Genomic DNA, 16,325 nt, shown 5'->3' with positions numbered 1-16,325 from the left:
TCACTCTTGTAGAAATAATGGAACAGAGGGGATGTCCTTCATTATTGAAATGAACCAGAGGGTTGACATTTCAGCGTTTTGTTGTCCAAATCCTCCCTTTAATACAGACCACGGACAGCAGAGCTGGCGGACGAATACTGGAGGATCAGCTCAAGCTAAGAGTGATGTAATGACTCCGAACAAGATGAAAGAGGGAACATGTTTTACAAACTGCCAGGTGTACGAAATGCCAAGCAGTCCCGTTCTTTTTCAAGCTTGGAAGATTAAATAGGCACCTGATCCAATCGGAGCAGACAAAACACCACACCGGAGCAAAAACCGAAACGGAGCCTGAAATTGCTCATTCCGAGTGCAAGACCAAGTCCAGGAACCAACTTTATGTCCCGTAAAAGCTCACAGTCAAAGTCATGGAAAGAGCTCTTGTTCTGCCAAAAGCCGCTGGCTGAAATCCCTTACAAGATTACAAGAACCAGCCTAGCTGATTATCAGCCCGAGCTCACACAAGGCCCATCTGCCTGTGTACGTCTCTATGATTTCCATACCAGAGCCAGAGTGGCTTATCCTGGTGTCCGTGGCGTTGAGTAGATAAGAGACCGTGTGATTCCCCTCCTGGATGGGATGCTGTCTGCCCCCCAGCAATGCTGGTCCCCGCTGATACAGCTGGGTGGACTGGAACAACAGGGGTAACGAATCTCACTCAAGGCAGGACAGCAGCGTCTGGAGTGGGACTCGAACCCACAGCCCACCAGTTGTCGCTTATGCTGTGCACACGTGCTGCATCTTATCACAACGTCTGAAGGAACAAGAGCACTTTCAGTCAATCACGTAACGGTTTCTGCGTGGCTGTCGGCCGGTGGTACAAACCAGCTACAGAAAGACTTGATGGTGAGTAGCGATCTAATTCTAGTCTTTGATTCTCATTTCATTTTGTAGCCACACACCCAGGCGTAACAGCAATAATAATTCCTGTTCGCTGTAACTCCAAAGTTCTCTTTCCATAAGGGGTAAAGAAAGATGGGGAATGGTACGAGGACGCCTGACTGCCGAGGTACTGAGGGTATCTCCAGCTGCCCGGCCCTCAGTCTTAGTCTGTCTGCCCCAGTTCCCAACCGAATCCCTTTGTAGGCCGAGGGGGAGGGTCTGGAGACGAGGAGATTCTGGGCTGGAGCCCAGCCATCTTGTTTCTGTCTCTTCTCCTATTTTCTGGCTGACTGACTCTCAGGGCTGCATCCTTCGCTTGCCAGCGCTTCCAAGACGCTCGCGAAATTCAAAATAGGCAACCGCAGCGCCATGGCAACAGCACCAAGGGAGGATGTGACAGTGGGAGAACTCCCAGTCCCCACATCTGTTTCATAACAGTGATTCATCCCACTGTATTTATAAACACACACACACATGTAAATCAGCCTCGTGCTCACAGTGATGACAAAACCACAAGAGTTTTTCAGGTAATGGTTCCGGTAAAGGGGGCCATTAGCTGATATTTTACACCTCACTTGCAGTTTCTGCCAACGAAGCCACAAGAGGTGTGACCAGTGAGGCCTTCTTCATCACAGAAGCACCGTGGTAGCTTGAACGCGTACACATGAAAGACAAAAAAAAAGTAGCTCAACTGCCTTTAAAAATAAAGACACCCTTTTGATGTAGAAGTGCCCCAGAGTCTCATAGTGTTCCATGAATATTTCATGTGAAGAAGGCACTGTAATAGATTAAACTAACAATCACGTTTTTTCCCCCTTTCTTGAGGTTTCACGCTTGGTGTCCACACTCCGCCACACAATTACAAGAAGTTTCTTACAAGAATCACCTCACTAAGAAAAGAACAGTCTTTTGGACACAGGACCTGAGGTACTATTTTACATGAACCGTGTTTAAAGCAATAATTATTGCATTTATACCACAGAATAGATTAGAAACCTGCAGTTCCAGTGCACAGTGTTGTACAGTATTATTGGTAACAGTAGTAGCACTATGCGATGTTTATACTAGTGTTTATTTTAAGGGGTGTCTCAAAAATGAGATACTCCTTCTGCATACCACTAAACATCTGTAAACTTTAAATAACCCAAACAAAAATAACCGATGTGCAACGGCGCTCTTTGTGTACAACATGACAGTTGCTGTTACTTTACTTCTTTGGCTTTATTAGAGGGTTTCAAAGCCTTGGTGCCAGGGACTGGTCTTTTATGCATAACTCTGTGGTTGAAACCCCCTTACGCAGCATATCGATCACATGGCCTGTGTCTTTGACTGCCGCTGGAATGGACGTGCTCCTCCTTCAGGGAAGGCTACATTACCCCTCCAGCCCCTCCAGCACATTGGGTAGTTAGGAGCTAACGGATCTGGGGCTCTCATCCCACTGTTTCCTGAAAGAAGCCAGGGTTTCGGGTTCAACAACACGGCAGACTAGCCTGTTCCATATGAACCCTTTGCATAAAGACGTGCCTCCTGTCTTCGGATGTAACTGCACCTCCCTGCTGGCTGCCATTCCAGTCCCTTTCTTCCTATTTCCAGAAACTCTATTGTTCGATGTACATTAACCTCACATTTCCACTCACGCATTTGTTTAGTTGGCCCCCTAAATCGCCTCCAAAACGGCTTTCAGAAAAGAGGAAGCAGACTTTTGCACAGGTACACAAACAGATGAGTCCCCTGCATGTCTGATTTGTATCACAGACTCCTGGGCACTTGCTCGGTGTTTGTGGATCTTAAAAGGGGTGCGTTGTGAGTTTCAGTACTGCACCTTTTTTTATTTGTCTCCTACAAAGAAAAATACATGGAGTGCGTGAGCAGAAACACCCATCTGAGAAAAACATGTTCTTCACAGATACCATGGAGACCTGCTGTAATTACAGCAAGGTCAGAGTTTGCAATCCCCTCCTGGGCACCGCAGAGCAGGCAGGAAAAGAAAGTTTGCACGCCCTCTGAATGCCCTGTTAATGCCTTTTGCTAAAGTGCTTAAACTGCTGATAGGTACAGAAGAATGATTTAGGTGCGTCAATCATCCGCTGTCAGCTGAATTTGATTCAAATAAGTCACTGGGCTCTGGGTTGCATTGGAAGTGGTAATTGAAGGAGCAACTTCTGCAGAATGGGGAGTGTGCTCTTCGGGTCTTGAGGACATGAGGGCTTCTGACTGGTTTTCATGGCAGCTGGGGAGAAGCAGTGAGCAGTAGGGTGCCTGACCATGCTGAGATGCCTGAACCAGCCCCTGCCAAACACTCCTTTATCTTTGTACATCATTCATAAGAGCCTGAATGTATTTTTTATTTCCCCTGGTTCAGTATTACTACTGCCTTTGTGGACACGTTGTGCCCTACATAAAAATTACAACACAGGTTTGTGTTTTCTGGTCAAATAACTGCACTCGGGGAGAGAGGGAAAGAATGAAAAAGTGCTGCATTTCTTTTATCACGTGTCCTAAGAAAGAAGCCACTTAGATCAGTGTACAATTTTCTCGTTTCTTTCTTAAGAGCATATATGCTGAGTTATAGAGTTCATTCTGGGATAATTAATCTGTGTTCATTGGTCTCTCTGTATTTCTCCATTCTTCCTCTTACCTCCTCATCTTAGGTACTCAGGGCTATAATTACCACAGGAGACATTTGGTCAAACCTTCACACTAATTATGTAAAAATGTTATTTTTTGCTCAGTCACGTCTGAGCCATGCCATTAGCTGACTGCCGCTATGATCGCCTTCAGTTTTCTGGGGACATGTGGGCTTGTCAGGGTGACCCCTGTGATATTCTGCTTTATCTGTCGGCGACTGAGAGGACGATGCTACCTGCGCTACCGAGGTAGAGCAGCACGATGACGCACAACGCGGCCCCTATCCCCTCTTGTGCTGTATGAGAGTCACAGTGGTGAACCAAGTGATGAACAAGGGGGTAGAAAAATGTCCAGGTCCAAGCTTGAGCCAAGAGCGTACTGGGACAGAGCTCGTCCTGATTTCTTCTGCATTAACCAAACCAAGAGCACATCTGATTGGGATGTTAGTCCATTTGAAGGGTTACCCCAGTAACACCGGTGCCTGTTTATACAGCTGCTTGCACTGGAACAATCAATGTAAGGTATGATGTTAAAGAGTCCCTCAATCCTCCCATCCGAAGCCCAGAATTTTAGCTACTACAGCTCCATGTGTCCACCAAGTGGTGACTATTGTGAGAGGGACCATGGCCTTCTTGATTGCTAAAACTGATAGAAATGGAAATGGAAAAGAAGTCCTGAGATTTCCCAGTCAGGCCTGCTGGGCACAGTCCCCTGGCTTTCCTTGCTGAACACAATCTACAGATAACATATAGTTTTCCATAGATCTGCCTGCCCCAATTCCGTAAACCTCTGCAGAGACTCGGGATACGTCTATAGAAACCTTAAGGTAACCTCCAGGTGGTAGTTTGTCCTGTGCATGCTCTCCCTGACTCGAAAACAGTCCAGGTCCGGCCTGAGATCAAATGCCGCTGTGGAGGTCAGGGAGTCATTCCTCTATCCCTCTACGCTGAGAAACAAATACTGCGCCCAGAATTCCTTGAGGGAAAGCTGATGGGTAACTTGCCCGTCCACCTCACCTACTGTACTGTGGAGAAGACCACTGGCCCACATTTTCTCTACAGAATGCCCCCTGTATTTATCACCATACCGCACAGTATCCCCACAGCCATGCTTCTGGTGAGATGCATTGTGCAAGAAAAAAGTATTTATACAGATCCAGCCATTCAAAATGCGAGGAGTATGCTGTGTCAAAACGCGGTGGGCGTAGTGCATCATACCGCATCATACCGCGTGCAAATTGAAATCTGATAATAGTATCCGGAAGCACCTTGTAAAACCTTGTAAAACCGCCAGGTGGAGCTAATAAAGCTTAACGTCTCATGTACAGCATTTTGAGCTTTCGCCAGGAAACGCCCGGTTTCGAATCCCGGTCACTGTTGAGGGACAATCTTTTTACAATTAAGAATTTAAGTTGATACTCTTTAGTCATTTTAAACTGTGTATTACAGCATGTTAATCATTAAACATTAAAAAGTCGGTATATTTTATAAAAGCAAGATTGCTCCATTGAACAAAAGTACACAACCTTCCACTTTTATCGTAAATATTTAAATTATCATAAATATTTTATGCATCAAAGTCTTTAACTTGGTAACTTACATGGGTTCTGGTTTTAACATGCTTGTTCTAACGTTATTAAGCTTATACTGTGTACTTCATAAACAGTTATAATGTTTTATCCTTTTCTAAGAGTACGTACTGTACATGGCTTCATAGGGCCGCCCATAGCTTCCCTCATTCATTTACACTCGGATTGATAAAGGAAATCAAAACATCTGTTTACAATTTGCCCGGAGTCATGCTGCGTTGTGCATTTTTAGATCGATTTAGATTTCCCCATTTTGTCCAATTTATATCTGCAACCTCAAGAGGTTTACTGTGCATGAAAATACAAAACAGGTCTAAACTGGGCTGTGGGTCAACTTCCAAACCTGTTTGATTATTCCAGAGATGACATGGAAAGTCTTTGACATGTGGAACTTTGTCTGTAGCTCAGCCACGGGCTCCGTTTTAATTTGCTGCCATGATATCGGATACAGAATAAGGGGTTGCGCTGAGTCTTTAACAGGGCACACGGTGCTGCAAAGCTTCAATACTACAGAGGTCTAGTTTCCTAGATACCTCATAAATTATTCAGGCCACTTGAGCAGGCAGTCTGAAGCACTGTGCTCCAGCGCTGTGGGGTGTAAAATTTAGGAAGACTTTAGAGGATAAAGTGACTGAAGGAAGCAAACTCACATTTCCTTTCCTTGCTCATTAGAGGTAAGATGTCAATGTTGTTTTTTTCTGGGGTAAATTATTAAAAGCATTATTTTCTTTTAAATTCTCAAGACTACGTTTTTTTTGCACCAGGTTTTCCAGCCTTCTACACAACGGCCGCTCCCCCCAATGAGGTACTGATGAGGATCTCATTAATGTTTCTCCTTCTTGATTAAATAATATGAACGCAAGCTATGTAAACATTTTGGTAGTTCCATCATTAAATGATAATAAGATGTTTATAATCCCTTTCGAAAGTGTTGCCTGGAACTCATGCTGTGCTAAATAAACAACTCTGCTGCTTGGTCTGTGCGTTTTCTCAAGCTGCTTTGTCCTCTGTCGTTACCGAACCAGAACTGTGCATCTTAAAGACACGTGGACCATATTTTCACATCACAGGCAGGAGCGCTGCTGACCGGCTGAAAATCATCGATTGCTGTAGGAAGACTATCGTGGCATAGAACTAGTGTTGCAATGAATATGGCTTCATTTTAAATTCTTCCGATGCTCAATGACAGGGAAAGGAACTATGGGCAGATATGAAATGTGGTTTGCTTTTTTTCCAGAAATTTGGAATAAGTAATCATTTAGTCTGAATCAGCTGGAATCACCAGTTGTTTTACCAGTGAACTTCCTCTTCGGCACTGAGAGGACTGACTACGCTTTCTTCCCACGTTTGTGCGTGGAAAAGCCGCCCAGCATTGCTCACACTGTGAATTCCCCCGTGCCTGTAAGAGACCGAGCATCAGCTGGAGGAGTGATGCAGCTCTCATGGACAACACTGCAAGCCCAGGAAGTCCCTGGGGATCATCGTTTGATGACATGACAAGGATATCCTCTGCTTACGGCTGTGGGAGTCAGAAGCAAACCCACAAAGCCTGAAACTCTGGCTTTTTCAAGATGTTTTGGTTTTTGCAAATTAGTGCTGTCCCAAGCCCCAGCTGTTTCTCATTCTCTTAGCTAAGCTTGGAGTTAGGTACCTCATGCACCAAAAACTACTCGGTCTTTACAAAATGCCCTTTAACACAAAACCTCTTTTCTCCCATCCTCAGTGCAGAGTGTTTTAATGGTTGGTAGCTGAACCTGAAACATCTTCACCATCTCCCATTAGCACAGGCTAAGCTTTGGTATAAGGCAGCAAAGACCTATGTAGTCTAACAGTAGATTTCCGAAAGGAAAGGTCAAAAAGACACAAAAGACTGCTTGATTAATTGTGGTGGCACAGGAGCAGAAACAGAGGACAGGTTCTGATAATAATGCCCTGAGGATTTAACACAGAGCTCTAAGTGTTGTCAGGGGATAAGGCTGGTCACTTGGGTCTTATCTTGTGTGGAGGCCCCAAGCAGCACGGTTAGGAAGCTGACCTGTCGCGGCAGTCCATTAATCCAATTAGAGGAGAGTTTTCAGGGTTTGTGCCTGGTAATAGCTGCTAGAAAGAAATGCAGACAGGGCTTTTACTGATGCGCCTGTGCGTGACCCAGCGAGGGAGAGAAGGAGACTGACCGTTCACAGCGTGTTCACCAACTCCAATTACGCACTTTGATGAAACAGTGAAGTTCTGCACAAGCCGAAGCAGATCTGTGTTCAAAGATCGCATTTCTAAGACAGGAATAGATTTGCATGGGGGGGGGGGAAATCTCTTTTGAAAGAAAATAAAATGTTTCCTACTGCTTCTCAATATATACAGTAAATATAAAGCAATACGCATGTATGTTTTATAGCAACCTTTTTTATCATTAACTACAGCAAGCATTACATATCAGCACACTTTGACGTATCCCCACTGACTGATCAACTCCAGCAGTGCACACAGTGCCCAATGAACAAGAAATCTGAAAACACTGCTTAGGGTCTCATCACTGATTGGTTTATTAACACTTATTTACAGTACTATAAGGCTTGCCTTATTGAGTTTACCGAGTTTGTCAACGTGATCACTATTTCTTTGAGAAATTGATTATTCCTTTCCCAGGAGGGAAGAATGTGAAACTGCAGTGAACAAACTGTAACTTTGTACAGTAGAGCAGTATCGTCGCCTGGTCCTCCTTGGAGCCAGGGAATTCAACAGGATTCTGATGAAGACGCTGCCTCCGGGAGAGACGTGTCATTCTCTTTCTTCAGGTGCGCTCTGCGCCAGGACTGCGGCTCTCAGGCCTTGTCCCACACATGCTTGCTCCTTGCCTCCACACCCCTTTCTGGAGGTTCCAGATGTTCAGATACACAGAACACAGCCAGCACCAGGTCAAAGAGCAAGGCAAAGCACTAACGATTGGCCAGTCTCTACGCACAGCGCCCCGAAATCTCCGACTCCTAGATTAGCAGAAATGACTGAATGCTTGCGTCTTCAGCGGTGGGTCAGTCTTTGTTTCCAAGATCTGGGGTGCTGGGTTAGCAGAGGTTTGCCATCTTAGGCTAGGGGGAAAAAAGGGGATCTCTATTTTTCATTTTTTAAAAACGTTATGAAAAATGACATGACTATGCAGGTAATGTCAGATCGAGATTGGACGCTCGGAGCTGGGTGCTCCGACTCATAGTGCCCAGCTTCCAGGAGGGCAGTGTGGTCAAGCGAGCTCTGGGGGCCTGATACTGGCGGTCACTATCTTTGCCATCTCCAAGAGGAAGCATCGCAGAACCTACTGCCCCTTATCTTCTGCAAGCCGCCTGTCCTCTGAAACTGATTATCTGTTTTCTGTGCGCCAGGCAAGGAGAGCAATCCCCTGACTCCTGAAGGTGACAGGCACGATCGCAAGATTGATTAGGAACCTTAACCTCTTCCATCCAGTCTGGCTTCACCCATCCGGCACATTGCCATTCAGCTCAGACCTCTCCGCTGGCTGGCTGCGGTTCAAACCCTTCCGTCTATCCGTCTATCTACTCCTTTTCCTCCACTGGAACAAAAAAAAAAAACAGGAATAAGTCATCAAAGGTGTTTTTGAGCAGAAGTATTGTTAGGCTCCATGAGAGTTTAGTTTTTTTTGGTGGTGTTTTTTCAAGTGGTATTGTGTTCTGTCTGTGATAGACATAAGCTCACTGCTGGACACTCTGCTGCATTAGAAGCCAGTGAGAGAGGCTTCCCCAGACATTAGGTAGTATAATTCTACACGAGCAAATGAAAGAAAATCCCTCCTGGGCCGCGAAGAGAGCCGCGTCGGAACGGCTGCTCTCGTTGTCAGAAAAGCTCCTGCTACCTGGATCGAGAAAGCCGCGCCTGCCGTCGGAGACAAAAATAAACAACCGGAAAAAAAAACAAGAACCCAAAACAAAATTAATGAGACAAAATGCCAAGGTGCAGGCAACGAACTCCGCGCATTCAAGTACAGCGTGCCGGAGCCGGAAGGATTGTGGGAAAGTTAACTTTTCCTTATTGGCCCTTGCTTCCCCTGTCAGTAACATGCCTTTTAAATTTTTAAAATCACGGCCCGGGTGCTTGTGTCTGGCATCTCCGCACTGAATCTGCGCCGTACCGAAAGCTCTGATCTCACGCTAATGAAGGGAGTTGCCTGTCGTGGGCTGACAAGCGCATTTGGAAGAAATGACAAGCCACGCTACTGGAAATTTCTGTTTACTTTATGTTAAAAATATACTTATATAAAATTCACCCGATCGCCTACTGCTTCAGCTCTCATAAAACACGAAAACCAAATGAGGCACTCCATCTCTGGGACGGGTTTAAGATTTCCAATTAAAAAATTGCATTTTTAATGTTTTTTTTTCATTTCTTAGACAAAATCTCTGCTGAACATTGTTGCGGATGGTTAATAAACTAATACAGGACATGTTTGATAAGGAATTAAGCACATAATTACATATGAGTGAGTCCAGGGTAAAATTTACATTCTCTAGCTGACTTGTGGATTTGGTTTCACTTATCACTTCTGGGGAAGATTATGAAAAGACTATTTTTAGATGAAGTTAGTAGCAGACTTAAAGCAATAGCTAACGACTAGTTGTCCTTCTACAATGGTTTGGTTTCTGCACACACAGAATTTATCCTGCCATTAAGATGTGTTATTCTGTTATACACTACTGAAACAAAAAACATTTTGTGCATGTTCTTGAAATTTAATTACTTTGATGATGATTCCTTGACTAAGGTGGAGATAATAACTGCTGGGGAAAAATATTGCGTTTTTTTTTTCCTGCTGCACAAGTTTACATGCTTTTCTGTGGTTCAAAGATATTACGAAATAGAAACAGCAGGAAACATCTGTCCTGCATTAGTGAAACGCCGTCGAGGACAGACGTGAGACATGACAAGTCTTTCTCTTCCTCACACGCACGAGCAAACAAGCACGCATGCGACATGTTATGACACAGGTGATCGTCCTCAAGAAAACTACTGAGGTTTTCAACCCTGCAAACCACTAAAAGATAAGACTGTCCAGTTGTGTGGAACACTGGTCTCAGTACTTTCTACAGACAGGACAGTGGCAGAAAGGACATCCACTTTTTAAATTCCACCAACTGGACACCCCAGCCCAGTTGATCTTGATACCTAACATTACAGTGGAGTGCAATCTCCTGTCCATTAAGAAAATTCCCTACTCCTGTCCTGTCACAGCAAAGGTCTGTGTTTGACGTCCTATTACATACAGAGGGTCATGCTCTCATTATAAAAATTTTGTTTTATAAAAAAACGTTTATATTTTATATCACAGAAAGGGGCATTAAAGTGAAAAAAAAAAAGACTTAACCTGCAGAGAAAATATTCACCCCGTATAAAAGTCACTTTAGGAGAAATACAAACGACAGGGGAAGACAGGAGAACAAAAGGCTGGCGCGTCAATTTATTTCCACCCCTCTCGAGTTTGTTAACAAGCTCTGTGAATGTCACTTTGTTATGGAAATCGCATCGCGCTGTTTGCAGGCTGCTCGACTCCAGAACAAGCCCCCTGCTTTCCTCACCCCCTCCGCGACAGCCGTCCTCCTCCTCCGATCGGCTCGCTCAGCTGCTTCTGCCTCAGCCAGTCGGGACCCTGCGGGACGTCTGCCGGCCCGGGCCCGTCCACGCCGCCCGGCCACACCCGCTCGCTGGCCGCGGCGCTCGAGGAAGACAGCAGCGTTCCCCATCCGGGAAGACATTCCACAGCCACGTGTCCCATGAGGGAAGAAAACAAACAATGACCCCACTGCCAAGTTTTTGTCAGTGTGTGCGTGTGATTTTCTTGTTTGTGTTTTATCCGCGTTGATTACATAAATCAAAGAGACAGAAGAACAGTAAGAGACGGAGGACTGCGCACCTGATGAATGTGGTTGATGTTTAAAGGGGTCAATTTCAGGTACATTCCTGGACCCAAACAGATCAGGATTTTTGTTTTATAGCGGGGAAGGGTGGGGGGCACGATAAATAAAAGACTGTTTGAAATTCAAACAAGAGCCTGGCAGTGGGGGACACTACCTGCAACCCAATCCTGGGGGCTCATGTAGCACGTAGATCTATTGCAGCTCCTGTGCCAATTATCAGAACATGATGCAGACAGACAACTAATAAGGCACCTGAAGCAGATTGATGGGGAGACCTTTCCCTGCTGTTGCAGCTCTGCAGTGTTACACCCCTGTGGTGACAGGAAGCAACTGATCCAGGACCGCAGATTTACTGAGGGGGCAATAACAAGTCTGAGACACTGCAATTGCACTGCTCCTAGTCAATAAGAAGTTAAAGGTAAGCTGGCAAATTAGATGTAATATTTACTCGACGAACATGATCGATTAGGGTGCAGTTCCTTCTAATTAGCCAAGCATGCTGTGGGCTGGTAACTTTACTGACACCGAAACACTTGCATAGCAACCCAGGAAGTGGGTCATACCTCTCTTTGTTCTCCTCTAGGTAAAGTGTGACTCCGTATCAAGAGGACATGTGCATCGCTGTTCCCGACTTGTGGACAGGAAAACTGACCAGTTCCTGACTTGGCATCACGGAGACTGGGGTGAGGTGTGGTGGCCTGCTCAATGCTTTCAGAATGGAGGAATGAGCAGTGGGATCTGCCTACAATGAGTGTGCTTTTTACAAGGGACTCAACTGTGCTCTGGGTGGAGGTGCTTCCATCTGCTTCCAAAAAGTGCTCTCCAAACTGTCTTTTAGTAGTGTGGACAAATCCTAATTGAGATGAAACCAGCAGATGAATGTAGAGCAAAAGTGTACGTAATACTCTGGCGTTAACTCAGCCTTCAGTCAACATTGTCTCAACTCCTCTGACTTACGAGGAATGAAATGGGGAGGCAGCTACCTGGGTGAAGTTGGGGTAGAGGGAGGGAAGCTAGAGAAAGTGTGCACAGAGCTGTGGGCAGCTGACAGGAATTTATACTCAGGACAGCAGAAGTGTAAGAACTTCAGACTTTGATTAAATAACACCTTTAGTTTTCATTGTGAAGGAACGAAAAAAGAATTTGTGGGCGATTCATCTAATGAGACCAAGCTAGACTATGCACATGTACCAGGCTTGACTCTTAAGGGGCTGTCATATACTGACAGACTGGAGGAATAGAACTTTTTTAGTCTTGAATGGAGAAGACTAAGGGAATCAGATATGTATTAAAATTCTCAAAGACACTGATGCCGTCAACCCAGTGGACAGTGAAACACGAACAAGTGGACACAAGTGGAAACTGCATGCAAATGCACATAAAACCAAGGACAAGAGACCGTTGTTTACCCAGAGGGTGGTGGGAGTTTAGGACAAGGTGGTCAGCCACGGTGTGGGAGCTGATCCCCTGGCATCTTTCAAGAAACAGCTGGATATGATCCTGGGATCAATTAACTACTAATTACCAAACAGGACAAATGGGCCATGAACCTCCTCTTGTTTGTAACCTTTCTAATTTCCTGCAGCTGCACACAGAGGTGTTTATTGTAAAATGGGCACGTTCATCCAAGGATCTGGGGACCTCTTGGGTCCTGAAAAACAAAGTGCAATTTTGGTGGTGAAGACATTGTTTCAGCACGTGTCTAGCAATGTGTAGCAAGTCTAGTACTGCTCTGAGGCCATTTAAAGCAGTTCAGTTAGCCCATGTTCCTGCTTTTAATATTTTGTGAGTTAACACTAGCATTATTTATAATACTTAGAGAACATGACTTTTGCGTTGAATCCGGGGCCCTTATTTCAAGGGATCTAGAAAAAATGGATCAAAGAGGCCAAAAAAATGTTGAAGCCAGTGTTCTACAGGTTTTCTAAGTGCTGTTTGACAACCTAGAAAAAATGTCAGGGTCAAAAACTCACAGGGAACAGAACAGACTTGAGCACTTGGCAACATCGGACAGTCTACCTGTATGTTGAAATGTGTCCCGGTGACCAGGTTTGTTAACATTTGCTCTGCACACTTGCCAATCGGCCGACACTCTTTCATGCATCAGCACAGACTGTCACTGACCTTTTTCTTGGATGGGGAAACTCCCATAATCCCCTTGCCCTGCCAGAGCCTCACTGCCCTCAGGGCCAGACTGCTGATCTGAGCTTGTTGTCACGGGGACAGGACAGGGGAGCAGGTGAGGGGAGGAGGTGGGGAGGGAATTGTGCTATTCTGGGGAAGGGGGAGGGGGGGGGGTACCCACACCTGGACCCTTTTGAAGGAGTACTAGTGAGCCTATTGACACATGAGGCCATATTAGCCTTTTTCCACTCAGGCTAAATTGACCACATTTATCTGAACAAACACTGTGCATGTATATACATGTGCATGAGTTAATTTGCGCTGGATCCCAGTGGATTCCAGATCTAGGCCTCATTTTGTGGAACAGAATTTATCAGTTTACAGATCGATAACGTGGGGAATTAAAAGAGCATGCTGTTGGGTAAGATTCAGACTTTTGCCCGTGGCAAACCATGAGACCAGAATGCGTGATCCACAACACCAACTACACAACAACACAACCTGCTGACATTGCCAAGAAGGACACTTGGAACCTGACTCTGCTGACACCAGCATAGGAATCTTCATACAGGGATAGTAAAATGTTAAGCGTGTTGTTCATTCAGGGGAAGAGAGTAAAATGTTTCACATTCCTTTAAAAATCACATTGAAGGTCCTAAGAACCAGTCAAACTCTTCAGAGCTCTCCCTCCCTCATGCACTCTCCAACCAACATCTGTCCTGCCAGTTCATTTCAAATAACACTTAGAGTGTTTAGACCTTGAGCAAATCTGGAGATTACTTGCTCGACAATATTCACCATGGACCCTTTCCATTGAAAATAAAGAGAGAATTTTGTTGGAAAAGGTGGGGCATTGTATCTGAGCCCTCCATCCTGCGAATGCCTCACTGTTCCATCTTTCCGGTATCGATCACCCAGGCCAGCATGTGTGGGCAGAAAAGACTTGCACTGAAATGTGCTCGGAGCCAGGCCCTGAAGCGGTATTCAAAATCATTTCTTTATTGTATTTTAACTGCTTCTCTGCAAACCCAGCAAACATTTAAGTTCCCAATTTTGCTCTGCAGATGCAATATAAGATAAAAAATTACCATGCATTAGCGCAATTACAGATCTGAATATCGATATTAGGTCTTTGCATTTCTCTTGTAATGCAATTAAACCTGTGAAAAGCCACAGGAGGCAAGACGTATTGCTTGAAAAATGCAGGCTCCCATTTCTGCCTGCTGGGAAGGCAATATTATAAAGGTTAATAAATGGATTAATTGTAGAGTCCTGTGCCTTAAGGTGATGGGACTCCTCTCTCTGGATGGTTAAATTGCCCAGGATCAGTTGGTCTTTTGTGGAAGAGCCCACTTCCGACACTATAATGTGACATTTATTCTTCTGATTAGCTTCACCTTTCCCGGTATACAGACACACATGGCTAGGTCCCAGTGCAGCAGGCATCACATTTTTACATTGAAACGCATTGTAATTAGTCTGCTGCATGGCTCTGATATTTGCTCAGGGATAAAGCAAATGGCATGGGATTTCAAGCTGGGGGCTCTCGGAGTTGCTAAGGCAAAGAAAAAGGAAGGAAAAAAACCTCCAGGAAAATAAAGGAAAGGAAGTCATGGGAGAGAACCTGACAGAAAAACTCAGAGAGCCTGAGAACAGACTTCCTATCCTACTGAGGCAGCTGTTCTCACTACTGGCCTCTATCATTACAATCATAAAATTCCATCGATTACATGCAGTATAAATGAAGTACTTAGTGCCCTTGTGGGATGCAGAATCCATACTAATGACCCCAGGTTTATTTCCTACCTATTTCCTTGCGTTTCACTATCTAGATGTGTCTGGCAGCTTCCAGGGCTTGTAGCATTAAAAAGCCTCAGTTACTGCCTTTATTCCAGACAGTTTCGCTAAGTGTAAAACAGTCCGGAGAACCGAACTGATTTATTTCATCCAGGGGCTGTAAACACCTGCCTTCATTATGCAGGGCTCTTATAAGAATGTGACGTTGTGGTGTTGGTACAGTATGAGCAGGCACAGACGAATCTCAGACTGACTGTTCGAAAAAATGAATTCTGCTGAGTGCATGCGCTGACTGCTAAAGCACGCCTGACTCTTTGGCATTTGCATTCCTGAGCTTGTGTGCAGGGGATGCCGTTTGAAAGATGAACCCTGTTTTTATGTGTCTTCGTTCACTGGCGAGCTGGAAATCCCTCTTAAAAGAGTCGGCTCCCGGCCTCGCACCTCAGCCTGCGTGCACGACTGGGAAGCCTGCCGTCCTGACGGGGGAGAGCCAAATGTCACGGACGCGAAGCAGAATTCGCTTTAATCCCATCTCTCTCTTCATTAAGCACCAGCATCTGTGGCCGCGGCTGCGAAAGAGCCCTGATCGTTCTGTCTGGGAGGCAAATGGGGTCAGGATGAGGGGAGACCTCAGCAGGGGAGGTTCACTGTTCAATTTCCCAAAGGGCTTCCTGCTTTCTGGCCCAGAGGCCTGCTTATACAACGCACGCACACACGGAACGGCCAGCCAAGGCCCGATCAGCTGCACTCTTCTGCAAGAGCAGCCCGCGGTGCCTCGTTATTTGCTCCCATTTCTTTGCTTCTCACAGACAGCTCTTCTTACCACTCGGCCGTGAATGACAACAGCACAACCCCACTCCCCTCTTCCCCACCTCCACCTTTCCGAGACGAATCCCGGCATTCACAGCTCTCGCCCCCATTTCCCCGATCCCGGGAAGTGAGCGGTACGGCACGGCACGCCGCGTTATGCTAAGCAGGCCGCTCTGCGCGTGTTGTTATGGTCTCGCTCGGAAACCCCTGGCTGAGCCTGAAGACTGGCGGCAGAGAGGGACTGTGGTGGTGCCTCCCCGATTCCCAGGCCAGGAGACAGGAGATCTTCCTCGGCTCATCAGACGTGCCTGGCACACCTCTAGACAAGCTGCCAGACAGCAGGACCCAGTCCGTGGGGAATAGGCATCGCCTGGCATGACTCTTTCTTTTTCTTAATAAAGGCACTTCTGGAAATCATGAAAGATTGATTGGGATGGCGTCTCATGTGAATGGCAGGCATTGAATTCTAACCAGTGCATTTAATTACAGCAGCAAATTAACAGCATGTCTCCTTGTGCCTCTGACTTCAAACGAACCTTTTC

General features: G+C 45.6%; 1 long non-coding RNA gene across 1 annotated transcript; it reads right to left on the bottom strand.

Moving 5' to 3' along the window:
• Positions 1 to 7,659: 7,659 nt before the first annotated feature.
• On the bottom strand, positions 7,660 to 16,042 carry LOC148817840 (uncharacterized). Its single transcript, XR_016094483.1, has 2 exons — positions 10,714 to 16,042; positions 7,660 to 8,696 (listed from the first exon to the last, which is right to left on the bottom strand). It is a non-coding gene; the product is annotated as an uncharacterized LOC148817840 (long non-coding RNA).
• Between the last annotated feature and the right edge of the window lie 283 nt (positions 16,043 to 16,325).

Source organism: Atractosteus spatula, chromosome 19 (genome assembly GCF_055471065.1).
Source record: "Atractosteus spatula isolate fAtrSpa1 chromosome 19, fAtrSpa1.hap1, whole genome shotgun sequence".
NCBI lineage: Eukaryota > Metazoa > Chordata > Actinopteri > Semionotiformes > Lepisosteidae > Atractosteus > Atractosteus spatula.
Note: the sequence above shows the minus strand (reverse complement) of the source record. Positions and strands in the feature narration are given on the sequence as shown.